A 14,264-nucleotide genomic window follows, 5' to 3' on the forward strand; every position below is an offset into this window, starting at 1 on the left:
GGAATGTAGTGGATTCTTGTACGTTGATCTTGTAGCTTATGACCTTGATGAAGTCAATAGTTTGGAGAGGTTTTTTGTAGATGCCTTGGATTTTCTGCACAATCATGTCATCCGCAAATAGGTACAGGTTTTTTTTTTTTTTTCTCATCTGTAATGTCATTTATTTACCATTCTTGTCTTGCTCCTGGGCAAGACTTTCACTAAAAACTAAAGAATGAGGGCAGCCCGGGTGGCTCAGCGGTCTAGCGCTGCCTTCAGCCTGGGGCATGATCCTGGAGTCCCAGGATCGAGTCCCACATCGGGCTTCCTGCATGGAGCCTGCTTCTCCCTCTGCCTGTGTCTCTGCCCCTCTCTCTCAGTGTCTCTCATGAATAAATAAATAAAATCTTAAAAAAACAAAGAATGATATTAGCTGTCAGTGTTTTGTAAATGCTATTTACTAAGCTATTTTATTTACATAATATATATATATATATATTTACATACGTTTATAGAGGAAGTTTGCTTATTTACACGCAAATTGCTCTCTATTCCTAATCTTCTGAAAGTTTTTCCCATGGGTGGGTGTTGAATTTTGTTAAAAACTTTTTTTTCGCTTCAGTGATGCCTGGGTGGCTCAGTGGTTGAGCATCTGCCTTTGGTCAGGGTGTGATCCCGGGGTCCTGGGATCGAGTCTGCATCAGGCTCTCTATGAGGAAGGAGCCTCCCTGCTTCTTCCTCTGCCTATGTCTCTGTGTCTCTCATGAATGAAAAAATTAAAAATATTAAAAAGAAAAACTTGTTTGCTTCAATGGGTATGACCATACAACTTTTCTTGATTAGCCTGTGAATATGGTGGATTACACGGACTGATTTTCAAGTATCAAACCCATCTTGCATCCCTGAAATAAACTTTATCTGAAAATGGTATATAATTTTTTAATATGTTGCTGAATTCTCTTTGCTAATATTCTGTTAAGGATTTGTGTTTCATATACATGAGTACTATCTGTGGTTTTTCTTTCTTCTACTGTCTTTGGTTTTGTTATCAAGGTCATACTGGTTTGCTAAAATGAATTGGGAAGTGCCCCCTCCTCTTCTATTTTCTGGGACAGATTGTATAGAATTGGTGTTTTTCTTTTCTTTCTTTCTTTTTTTTTTTTTTTTTTTTTACAGATTTTATTTATTTATTCATGAGAAACACACAGAGAGAGGCAGACACAGGCAGAGGGAGAGGCAGGCTCCTTGCAGGGAGCCCCACGTGGACTTGATCTCAGGACCCCGGGATCATGACCTGAGTCAAAGGCAGACGCTCAACCCCTGAGCTACCCAGGTGCCCCAGAATTGGTGTTTTTCTTTTATTTTTTTCCTTTATTTTTTAAAGGATTTTATTTATTTGACAGAGAGAGAGAGAACATGCACATGAGCATGCAAGCACAAGCATGGAGAGCAGCAGACAGAGGGGGAGGGAGAAGCAGGCTCCCAGTAGAGCAGGGCTCCATCCCAGGACCCCAGGATCATGACCTGATTCACCCAGGTGTTTTTCTTTTAGATGTAAGTGTATTTTAAGCCTCCGTTTGAACCGAGGGACAAGTGATGGCAGCGCATTGGCCAAGATAAGTCACATGGCTGCGCCCCACGTGGAAGGATGGTCTACCTCCAGCAGGCAGAGCTGCAAACTCAGATGGCAAAGGGAGTGGGTGCTGGGAGAGGTGAAGAATGGGGACCGGTGGGGCTATCACAGAGGCCTTGGGAGCTCACCTTTGGGGTCTATTTCACCCAACTAAGTTCTTCACTCTGGGCTGTCAGCACCCACAGGCCCGGGCAGGTGGGGCCTTTCTGGAATCCACGTCTGCCTGACTGGACCCTACGTCTGCCTGACTGGACCCTCCCAGCAGGTGCTTTCGGATGCTGTCCGTGTGATATGGGTACACTCACCTTAAGCACAACTTATAAATCAAACCCTCAATGTGGAAATGATAGAAGACCTTCCTTACAGAATAATCAGTGATCAAACTCCCAGACTGTAGAAGTGAGCTCCAAAAATGGGACTTAATCTACTCAATTTGGTTTATTCCCGTTTTTCCAAATGTTTCCTTCGCCAGCTTTTCTGTTGGTGTGAACTGCGTCTGTGTCACGGGGAATTCAGAGAAGGATGAACTCTGGTCCCCACCACCCGCCTCTGCCCTGTGCCCCCCGCCCCCACCCAGGTGCACCCCAGAGCCTTTGTACAGGTTGTTCTCACGGCTTTCCTGCTACCTCTTCACCTGGCCGGCTCCTTAACCTTCAAGACTCAGCTCAGAGGGAGGGTACGTCCTCCAGGCACCCTTTGCTGATGTCCCAAGCTGGGAGGAGAACCCTCCCCTGAGCTGTCCCCACACACTGCTCAGGCGACTCAGTCCTAGAGTTGCCCTTTGTCTTTTCTGGACTGTGAGACCCTCAAAGGCTGGAACCGAGCAGCTGTCTGGGTCCCCAGCATCCGGCCCAGGGTCCAATGCAGAGGAGCAACTTGAAGGCCAACAGCTGAATATCTGTAGGCTGCCTGTGGCCAACACAGCCCACGGCCAGAGCCCCTGGGGCCAGAGCCCCTGGGGTCTGCCTCGGGTCTCCGATGAGCAGCCCCCTTCTCAGGTCTGGAGGGGAGTGCCAAGCGCCCCCAGCTCCTCCTTCAGGACTGCTCCAACTCCTTCAGGGGATCTCAGAGGAAGCCCTGGAAGTGAGGGCAACCGTGGACCTGCCCCAGGCAACAGTGGCCTTGAAGGTCAGGAAAGCTGCCCTGGCATTCCCGACCCTGCTTCCCTTGAAGGTTCGCTTCCTCCAGCCTCTCATTGTTTTGCTCAGCTTCATCCCTCATCCCTCATCCCTCATCCCTCTGCTTCTTGTGGTTCCTGCTACCTGGACTACGTTTCCCTGTCTCTTCTTGCTTTGCGAGTCATGGCCTGTTCTTCCAGGATTTTTCCTCTGGACCAGCCACAGGCTAAGTCTGAAAGTCTGCACCGAGGGCCTGCCCTCAGGGGATTATAACTGGCCTCGAATTTTCCACTAAATAGTTTGCGGGTGTGAGTTTGGACTCTCCCTTGAGGGTATCTGGGAGCTGGCCAAGCTGGACTTGGCCCAGAGTAGTGGCCAGGAAGAGGGGGGCAGCTCCTGAGCCCTGGGCTGAGATAAGCAGCTGGACCCCAACACTCCGGTGGGACTATTTTCAGCCGCTGGTTCCCGGCAGGCCAGGCCTGCTTTGGGCCTGGAGGGAGAACAATGGGCCATTGAGCCTTATCCAGCCCTGAGCCCTGTGAGGCCCCGTGGAGGGCAAGTGACAGCCTGTGTGTGTGTGTGTGTGTGTGTGTGTGTGTGTGTGTGTGTGTGTTGGGGACCAGAGCAGTGCTCCAGGCCTGGAGAACAAAGTTGCCTGCCCCCCCACCCCCAGTCCCCCATGCTGACGATCCCCAGGCAGGAAGGGATTCTATTGAGAGGTCTTTGTCAGACTTCCTGTGGGGCCAGGTGCTGGGCCAGCTGAGCTGCTCCAGAAGACTGTTCTCAGCGGCCACAGCTCAACACGTCTCAGGCCCTTCTGCAGGGCCAGACCCCGGGCTAAGCACCACAGGTGCTGCCTCATATTTATCAGCCTCATTGTACAGATGTGGAAACTGAGGCCCCGGCTCACACGGCAAGCAAGAGGCGCAGTCAGGACTTGGACCCAGGTCCTCTCTGTCTCCGTCCAGTGGGCAGGACCCTGCAGAGCTTTCGGGTCTCCCGCCAGCCCCTCGCAGGTCCTCCCTGGGACTCGTGGGCTTTGCGCTCTGCTTCCTGATGTCTCTGACTCCGTGAACCACCTCGGGCACATCACTTGCCTTCTCTGGGCCTCGGTTTACTCATCTGTACAATGGGGACGGCCTTTCTCTCCGGGTAGGACCAGAGGCCAAGCGGGGTGGTGCTCCGCAGATGGAGAGGGGTCATGCGTGGTCGGGCCTCCCTCCTTTCTAGCCTTGGATGATTTAGAGAGCCATGAACCCAAGTTCTGTTCACCCCGCAAGCTGTTCACCCAGGAAATGCTCTCCGAACTTCTCGGGGTGGGTGGGTTTGCAGCTCTGAAGGGTGCCCAGCGCCTCCAGGGAGTTCAGTGTGAAAGGAGCTGCAGGCCCATGAATGGGCGATGGCAGCGCAATGAGGGACATGCAGGACAGCAGCGGGGCCGCCTCCCCGGGCCGCGGGACCTGAGCACCGCAGACCCGGAAACCTTGTCTGCGCTGGTCCCGAGGCCGCAAGTCCAAGATGAGGCTCCGTGGTTTCTCCTGAGCCCCCTCTCTCTGTTGCAGGCGCCACCTTCTCCTGGGGGCCCGCGTCATCGTCCTCCTGTGCGTGTCTCCCCTTCCTATAGGGACACCGGTCCCATTGGATTAGGATGACCCTAATGACTTCATTTTAACTTAAACGCCCCCTCAGAGGCCCTGTCTCACATACACTCCCATTCTGGGACCTGCGGGTTAGGATTTCAATATAAGAATTTGGGAGTGTGGGGGACACCTGGGTGGCTCAGCTGGGTAAGCATCTGCCTTCAGCTTGGGTTGTGGTCCTGGGGTCCTGGGATCCCCGTCCTGCAGGGCAGGGAGCCTGCTCCTCCCTCCTCACTCCCCGCCGCATGCTTGCATGCTTGTGCACGCTTTCTCTCGTTCTCTAAAATAAATAAATAAAATCTAAAAATAAATAAATAAATAAATAAAATCTTAAAAAAAGAAAAGAAAAGAAAAAAGAAAAGAAAAGAAAAGAAAAGAAAAGAAAAGAAAAGAAAAGAAAAGAAAAAAGAAAAGCATCTGGGGGGGGGACACAATTCAGCCCAGAACAATGGCTCTTTAAAACAACTGACAGCAGCTGCTTTGCGTGTAACAGCACGGAGTGAATCTGGCTCAGGTGAGGCCCCTCCAGGAGTCTCCAAGGAGTGGCCAGACAGATGGCCAGACTGACGTCTCCAAGGAGCAGGAGAAGGGGGAGGGGCTCAGAGAGGGAGGAGTTTCCAGAAGGCTCTCAGCGGTCAGGGCCCTCCCCCACCCCAGCGGGTTAGGGATGCTCTGGGGTCAGGGATGGTTGACAAATTCGCAGGAGTTGCGCTGCCTCCGAATGGCCACTTGTCCTGTGCACTGGCCTCGGCGCACGGGCCATCTCCGTGACGCTAGTAAACCCCGTCTTCAAAGAACCCCGCAGCGCCAGGCCTTTGGGATAAGGGGGCGGTGGGGCGGGGTGTTTCGGGGCTGGAGCCCGGTGGGCAGCGGGGGAGGAGGGCGGCTGTGAGGGCCGAGAGCAAGGAGGACCCCTGAGGACGGAAGCTCTGCCCAAGTGCACCTGCGCTCGGGGAGGACGGGGAGGACGTGCCAGGCTGTCCTATCTTATCACACAGGACAGAAATAACAGGAGGCTGTGGGGACGCCAGACCGCTGTCCTCGGGAAGGAGGCACGTGCGCTGGCCTCTCAGGGCGGGCATCAGGGAAGGCTTCCTGGAGGAAGTGAAAACTAAGGTGGGTCTTTTTTTTAAAGATTTATTTATTTATTGGAGAGAGCGTGAGCGCGCAAGCACAGTGAGGGGGCAGCGAAAGCGGGGACAGAGAATCCCAAGCAGACTCTGTGCTGAGTGCGGAGCTCGGCACGGGGCTTGATCTCACAACCCTGAGAGAGATCACGGCTCCAGCCAAAACCAAAAGTTGGACGCTTAACCGACCGTGCCACCCAGGCGCCCCAGGACTAAGGCGCGTCTTTTAGGTGTGCATCGGAGATGCCAGCGGGGGGCCAAAGGCCTTCCAGGTAAAGGAGCCTGCAAGGACCTACGTCTGGGGGCTGCAGACTCTGAACCCCCCTTGCTGAGCTGTCTCCCAGCTGCCAGGCCCCCAGCTAAGTTCTTCCCGTAGGTGGCCACGTGGGACTGGCTGGTGTGACAGGCGAAAAGGTGCAGGAGAGAGCAGAGGGGGTGCTGGCCTGCCCAAGGCGTGACTACAGACGTCACGGCGGCAGGGAGACAGGAGAGGCTTGGAGCGGCGGTGGTCAAGTGACACGACCCCAGGGAGGGACGGGCCCGATGGCCTTTGACGAGGCCCCGGGGCCTGGAGAGGGGTGGACGTGGAGTGGTGAACAGGACCAGCGAGAGGCAGCCGAGAGGTCGCGGGGACCGCCCCCAGGGCCACTCCAGCCTCGACGGTCAGTGTGGTTCCGGGCTGGCATCTTGATGGATGGCCGGGGTACTCCAAGGAGGGCTTGACGGTGGCTTTCCACGAGCTGCTGTTTCTTCTCCCCTGCAGCTTCCGCTGGGCCACGAGGGCCCTGTGAGCCAGTCCGGCCCCGCCGGTAGCCCACGCTGACCAGTGCAGCCGGGGATGTGACCAGGACACGCGGCCATCCGTGCCTGCCCCGCGCCTGCCTGGGTCAGGTGCCTCCACACCCACCCGTGGTCCCCCAAGCACCCCATTTACCGCACGAGGAAACCGGGGCTCAGGGAGGGAGGAGGACTTGCCCGAGGCCCCTGGACTAGAAAGGCCTTGACTCTGGGTCCTTCTATCTCAAGAGCCCGGCTCCCAAGAAGATCCCTGCGGCCCAGCCCTCGCCGGGTAGGGCAAGTAGGGATGAGCCTCTAGCACCTCTGTGCCTGAGGATAGAGGGGAACATGGGTGAGAGGGCGCCCGGCCTGGCGGAGGCTCCGGGTGGGGACGTGGGGACGGATGGAGAGCTGGGCAGGAGGAAGGCCCACGCGCTAGGTCAACTCCCTCCACGCCTGCCCCGCTGGCTGCCTCTGGGCCTGTGTCTCTAATGGAGAAGAGGAGCCAGCGCCCGTCATGGAGCTAAACCCTGCAGGCCTGCAACTGCCCCCCTCACTTCCCGGCCTGATCCCCAAAGCCAAGGGGCTGTCCTCCTGGCTCCAGAGACTTCTCTCCTTGTGGCTGCCAGGCGCCTGCCTTCACCTCCATCTCCCCTCTGAACCTGTTTCTCCTCTGATAAAATGGGGGGCAGTGATGCCCCAGCGCTGGGTGGGTGTGAGAGAGGAGCGAGGCCACACTTGTGGAGAGCGCGGGCCCCTGGGTGCCAGCTCCGGGAGCCATCCCTGGGATTTGCTTGCTGGCTCCATGGCACTGAAGGCCCGTCTACTGTGGGGAGGGGCCGGGGCTAGGCTCTGGCTCCTGCTCTGCGGGTAACACTGGGCCACACGCTTCTCTGAACTTCAGCTTCGCTGCCTGTGACCCTTTGGGTGGGGGATTTTAAGACTGGGGGTCACCAGAGGCAAAGCCCAGTTCTGACGCTCAGGGCAGGGTCTGGTGGGGTGCTGCTCTGTCGAGTGGTCTCCTTCCCTGCAGCTGGCTCTCTCCCCTGTTGTGTTTTCCCCCCAACAAACTGCCCTGGAAATGTCTCTAGAGGTGTCGTTTTGGATCGTGTGCCGGGTGGGGGAGAAACAGGGACCCTCTCCCCAACGTAGGTCCCCTTGCAGATATGCTTCTGGCCTGATTACAGCATCCACACGCAGCACACGTCAAATACCCACACTACACACACACGTGTATCAAACACACAACGCACACACCCCCGCACCCTATTCAGAGCACGCATCAAGCATATCACACGGACGCACCACAACACATCCCACGAGCACACACAGTGCACATACACAGTATATATACACATACCGCACCGCGCCCGTCACGCGCACAGGCCGTAGTCGTACATATCACAGATTTATACACATACCTGCAGAACTCTAGTATATTTAGCATATATTTAGAAATTATTTATTTGAGAGTGAACCAGCGAGCGTGATGGGGGGAGGGCAGAGGGAGAAGGAGATGCAGACTCCTTGCTGAGCAGGGAGCCCGATGCGGGACTCGATCCCAGGACACTGAGATCACGACCTGAGCCACCCAGGTGCTCCCATGTAGCATCTTTTGTTTGAGAAAATACATTTCAACAAAAGCTCTCTGGGTTCAGTGATGCTCAGAAATGGTTTGGCCTCTCATTCAGCCCCACGGTGTCTTGGGATAATCGAAGACCACCCACCACCTTCTTTATTCCGGTCCCAGAGAGCGGCCGGGTCGCGTGGATGCGGGCACCCCAGTGGGCACGCTGCCCGCGCCAGAGCTCCGGGGGCCTGGGTGGGCTCCCCCGTCTCCACTCCCCAGGCCCGAGGGTGCGTGCGTGCGCGTGTGGAATTGTGTTGGGGCGCGTGTCGGGGGACGCGGGCGTCGGGCCGGGCAGCCTCGGCCCTGCCCTATCTCCGAGCCCACGGCCCGAGGATCCCCCCGCAGAGAAACTTCCCGGTCAGCCCCACCCAGAAGGCAGAGCAGATGGAAAATTGGAGCGAGCCCTCGTGTTGGGTCAGGGAAGAAAATATTCTTTTTCCCCCTTCTCTCTAAAAATATGCCTGGACCTTTTTTGAGCCTTGATGCAATAAAAACCAGCTGTGGCTCCGAAGGCCCCCGCAGCGTGCGCCCGGAGAGAAGGAAAACAGCAACAGCCGCGGGAGGCGGTGAGCCCTGTGTCCGGGCGCGGGGCCCAGCCTCCCGCCGCCTCCGCCCTGGGGCCGTGTCCCAGATGGGTGCCGAGGAGTCCCCGGTCCATTCGCCCCCCGCGTGGGCTCGGGCTGGGCGCCACTTAGCCCCCTGTTCAATCCTTGGTGTGACAATGACAAGGTGACCAGAGGCGGGTGTCGTCTGTGACTTGGATCCTGCCCCCAGGTGCTCCTCACCCCCTGGGGGACACAGACGGGCACCCGAGGTACCCAGAGCCAAAAGAAGGGAGTCCTCTGGTGGCCCAGAGGAGGGACAGGCCACATCCGTCCGATGTGGGGAGCGGAAGGGCTTCCCGGAGCAGGTGACCTTTGGATTGCTTTAAAGGAAGGAGACGCGGAGGGGTGTTCTATCCAGGAGGAGGGACCAGCTGCAGCAGAGGCCTGGGGATGGGGACAGTGGTTGCTGTGATGACCAGGATGCAAGGCCAAGGTGTGGGGACGCAGAGAGAGCAGCTTGGGGAGGTAGACTGGGACCCCGGAGGCCGGGTGTGATGTTCTGCGTGACAGGGAGCCGTGGGAGGGGCTTGAGCAGAGGGGCCACTTGCCTAGAGGCGGGCTGCTTGGAGGGTATTTGGAGGGAAGTCTAGTTGTCTGGGTGGAGCTTAGGTTTTTATGAGGGAGGCCCTTAAAGAGGAGGCTCGTCTTCTAACTGGACTTCTGGCATCCTGACCTCACCCCTGGCACAGGCCCCTCTGGAGGGCAGTGGAGAAGAGGAAGGGATTTGGAGTCCAAAGATCTGCCTTCTGGTTCTGATCCTGCTCTGGAACCCTGGGTCCTCGAATGGATCACTGGCCTTCCCAGGCCTCTACTTTCCCACCTGCAAAATGGAGCCATGAGGTTTTTCCCTTTCTCTGTTAGTCCAGTTCTGGCTGACTCGTGAGGCCCCGATGACAGATGGGGAAGGGACCACCCTCTGTCACCCAGCCCGCCAACAGCCAGTCAGGTGGGCACCCAGGCTCTGGAGGAGGGCTTCCTGGTGAGGATTTGTGGTTTGGAGAGCCCGCTGGGGCTGGCCTCCGGACACAGCTCTGTCCCCAGCAAGCTGCCACCGCCCTCAGCCCTGATGCAGGTGAGAAGCAGGTGAGGCCTGTTCCTCCCTCCTGGGGAAGGGTCTTCAGGATGGCTAATGGGGACCCTCATGTCGTCCTGTCTCATTCCCCCGAGGAACCCGTGAGGATGGGTTTGTCACCCGTTCACAGAAGACAAAACCGAGGCCCGAGGGGGGAGTCGACTTTCCCCAACACCTACGGCAGGTACAGGGGAGAGCTGGGGTCTGAGCCCTGTCTGCCTGCCTGGGGCCGCTGTGCCACAGGATCCTCTCCCTCCTGTCACCCCCTGCTCCCTCCAACCATCATGGGATCTGAGGTCCTTCGGGCCACACAGTGGGGGGCCAGGAAGTGTCCGTGGGCTGGCTGGCTGACGGGGGGGAGAAAAATCCAGGATGGGCCAGAGCCTCCCTGTCCTGGAGAGATGCCTCCTCTTCAGGCCACGCCAGCACCGTGGCCCGCCGACCCTCTCCAGGTCCATGCAGCCACCAAGGGAGGCCTGGCCGCCCGCAGGCTGCTCCCCATCCCCTGCCCAGCCCAGCAAGGTGATTGGACACCAGGGCGGACTCCTGGAGCTCAATGAGGTGATGGTCAGGAGGTACCTTATGGCTGTTGGGGTTGCCAAGAGTGGTTTGGGACCCCTGAAAAATTAGAAGGGGCCCCACGGTGGCAGACGAGCTGAAAGTCCTTATGGGGTGTGTGTGTGTGCGTGCGCACGCTGCAGGCAATGCTGCTTCCTGGGCCAACTCTCCCATTGGCCCTAGATGTCCCTAGTATTTTTTGGAGCCCCTGAGTGATGCCAGCTGCCGGCGGCAGCAGCCCCTAGAGGCAGGTGCCTCCTGGCATTGTGGCAATACCCTCTTCTTGACTCTGGGGTCCACATAGTCTTGTTCCCAAACCTCCCAGCCACCCCGAAATCCCCACTTTTCTCTGCCTCTGCCTGGACCCCTCCTACCTGTCGAGAGCCTTCCTGTGTTTAGATTTCGTCCTGATACTCCTCTCACCTCCTCTGGAGCTTCTTGGAGATCCATGGCAATCAGAGGAGTAATGATGATGATGTAAAGAATAATCTAATAATAATAAAGCCGATGATGTGATGCTTTCGGTGCACTTTATCAAGCAGTAAGGACTGGTAGCTGTGCTAAATGCTCTGCGTTCATTCTCACTTTCTGTCTTCACGAAAAACCTGGGAAATAGTTAATGATGCCGATTCCTGACGAGCACAGGGCTTAATCAAAGGATTCAGAGGGTGTCAGGCACGAGGAGTGCCTGGGGGCACCCAGCTCTGGTGTTTGTGATTTCATTGGTCTGGGATGTTGGCTTGAACGTCTGAAATTTTTAATTTTGATTTAAAGATTTAATTTATTTGAGAGAGAGTGCAAGGAGGGGGAGCAGCAGAGGGAGAGGGAGGAGCATGTTCCCCGCCGAGCAGAGAGCCCGATGAAGGGCTCGATCCCAGGGTCCCGGGATCATAACCTGAGCCGAAGGCAGACGCTTGACCCACTGAGCCACCCAGGTGTCCCGGGCTTTGACATTTTTAAAAGATCCCAGAAGATCCTAGCCTATTGACAAGTTTGGGCACCACAGGCTTTTGTGAAAAGTGTAATAAAGAGATTTTTTAAAATAGCTCTTTTGAGGTATTGTTAACATACAGTCAACTGCATTTACTTAAACTTGATGAGGCTTAAATTACTTAAATTCGATGAGGCTTTTTTTCTCATCCTGGTAATCAGTTTTTAAGTGTATGGCTCAATAGTGTTAAGTGTATTCACACTGTTGTGCAATGGATACCCAGAACTTTCTACCTTGCAAAATTGAAACTGTGTGCCCATTAAGCAAAGAGTCCCCATCCCCCCTCCTCCCTCCCCAGCAGCCGTCGCTCCGTCTCTAGGACTTTGCCCACCCTAGGTGCCTCGGGTAAGTGGAGTCCAGACCCTGTCTGTCTTCTTGTGATTGGCTTATTTCGAGATTCACATAGCAGGCGTCGGAACATCCTTCCTTTTTAAGACTGGATAATATGCCACTGTATGCGGACACCGCGTCGTGCCTATTGGTTCCTCCATTTACGGATGCTCGGGCTGCTCCCACGTCGTCCTGGCTTTTGCAAATAATGCTGCTGTGAACGGGGGTGCACGAATATCCCCTGGATACCCTGCCTTCAGTACCCAGGGGTGGGACTGCTGGATCACAGGGTAGCTCTATTTTTAATTTTCTGAGGACCCTCCAAACTGTTTTCCATAAGGGCTGCACCAGCTTGCACTCCCACTGACGGGGCACAAGTCTTCCAGTTTCTCTGCATCCTCGCTGACACTTGGTATTTCCTGGGCTTTTTGTTGTTTTGGGGTTTTTTTTTGTTTTTTGGATCCTGGCCTTCCTAACGGGTATGAGCTGCACCTGACTGTGGCTTCGATGCACATTCTCTCACGAGAAGTGACGTGAAACACCTTTTTGTGCTCTTGCTGGGCGTCTCTGTATCATCTTGGCAGATTGTGGAGAGGACTTTTCACTCCAGCGTGGTGAGGGGTTAAGGACCCAATAGGGGGTGATGACTCTGCAGCGAGTGACAGCAGGCAGCTGTAAGCACTTGTCAGCTAGAAGGGGGCGAAAGGTGGGCACCGTGCTACCAGAACCCGCCGGAGCAGGAGCTGTGGCCTAGGGGCTGCCTGACAGGGGTGGTGACCCCGCCACCCCCAGACCTATGGCCAGGCTGAGGGCATGTGGGAGCCTCCTCACCTCTCTCTCCTCCTGGCACCCTCGGACCTCCAGCCTGGGTGGGGTCAGCCTCCTGGGCAGCGGGGCAGGGAGAGGTGAATCGGCAGGTGGGGGGGGGGGAAGGTGCAGGGCAAACAGATCCCCCAAGAGAGATGTCTGTCCCCAACTCCATATTGTAGTTGAGGAAACTGAGTCAAATTCCACACAGCTTGAAGATCACCGGACTGCGATCTGAACCCTGGCCTAGCTGATGCCAGCCCGAATATTCTAACCACGGGCCGCACCGTCTCCTGGCGGCGGGCAGTGCTCAAGCAGCGCAGGAGGGGGTCCTGCAGCCACCATGCCAGGCCCTCCCTTGACTTGGCCAGGCTGATCTGCCTCCTTCTCCCCCTTCCTGTTGCGCTGAGGAAGCAACCAGGTTCGCTGGTGATTTTGTTCTTGGTGGGGTTTGGGGCAGGGGAGGGAACCGGCCCTCGGCTCTGCTGAGCTCTGCCCCTACCTGAGGCTCCAACCTTCCTTGGCTGATTGTCACCTGCTCCTGGGGCCACCAGACCCTAGAGCTGAGAGGGACCCCGCAGGCCCTGTGACCCAAGCTTCTCACTGTTCAGAAGGAGAAATGGAGGCCCGTCTCCCAGGTTGCTGGGGACCCCGCGGTCGCCGAGCCTGCGCCGTCACTCACCGGGCCCCCGCCTCCCGGGAGCGCACAGGCCCAAAGATGCTGAGGCAGGGATCATTCTCACGCACCCATTACAGCAGGCGCCCGGTCTCTGCGGGTTCAGGATGCTCCTCCAGACTCCAGACCAAGAAAAACCCTGGGTTGGTGGCTGAGACATGGGACCAGCCCTCTGGATGGAGACTCTGTCTTCAGGCTCTTTGGTGGCACCAGTGGTCTCAGTGTGGCTCAGTTGGGTGGAATGGCCCCCCCCTCCTTCCAGCCCCCACCCCCTGCACCCCCTGTGCCTGGAGGGCCTCCCCATGTGCACCTGCAACCCGGGCCCTCTGAGACGTGACCCGGAAGAGTCCCGTGGCCTTGGGCTCTCGCTGCAGCGCAGAGAAGTGGGGTGGCTTGTCCTGGGCTGTCCTGAGGCGCCCACAGGTGCTGGACACTACCGACCCGCCTGGTGCGCCCTGAGCCCTTCCTTCCCGCCCCTTCCCTGAGTTCTGCTCAGCAACCACCCGCTTGCATTTTTGCAAAGTGATGTCATCTGCAGATAATGGTTTTTCCGTTCCTGGTGGAGCAGGAGTCCCAGATATTGCGCTGTGGGGGAGGGGTTCTCGAGAGCTGACCATCCCTCCTTAGACGTGGGGGACTGGGTAGGCACCGCCCCCCAAACCCTCTGACAGACACATCTAAGGTGCAGAGGGGGCCCCAGAGAGGAGCCCCTCCTCCTCTTGGGGTGGATGGGAGTCTGAGGCCCAGAGAGCGCAGGGCCTGACCCAGGCTTGTACAGGATTTAGAGGAAAAACGCTGGACTCGACACCCCGACTGCTAACATCCCGGGCCCACAGCCCATAGTTCAGGGTCTCCCAACCTCAGCGCTATTGACATTTGGGGTGAGGGGGCTTTGTTGTGGGGCTGTCCTGCGCCATGGGGAATGTTCAGCAGGGCCCTGGCCTCTACTCACTAGGTGACAGCAGCACTTCCCTTGATTTGTGACAACCAAAAAACATACCCAGCTCGAAAAAAAAAACCAACAACAACAACAACAACAAAAAAACAACATACCCAGCTATTGCCAGATGTCCCTTCCTGCCCCAGGAGAGAGCAAAACCCCCTCCCTGCAGAACCAGTGCCATGGTTGGACCCCGGCAGCACTTGGCTTTACCCACCACCCTCCATAATTTTTAGACTTTTTTTTGGGGGGGGTGCATAGAAGAGGCTGGTAATTAGGCCTCAGGTCCCCAGGAAGAAAGTATCCCCCCAACCCCCGAGCCCTGGAGCCACCGCGGTGGGCAGCAGAAGGTTCCTGAACCCGACGCCCGACGGTGCTTGG

This window comes from Canis lupus, chromosome 11, assembly GCF_011100685.1.
Source record: "Canis lupus familiaris isolate Mischka breed German Shepherd chromosome 11, alternate assembly UU_Cfam_GSD_1.0, whole genome shotgun sequence".
Classification (NCBI taxonomy): domain Eukaryota; kingdom Metazoa; phylum Chordata; class Mammalia; order Carnivora; family Canidae; genus Canis; species Canis lupus.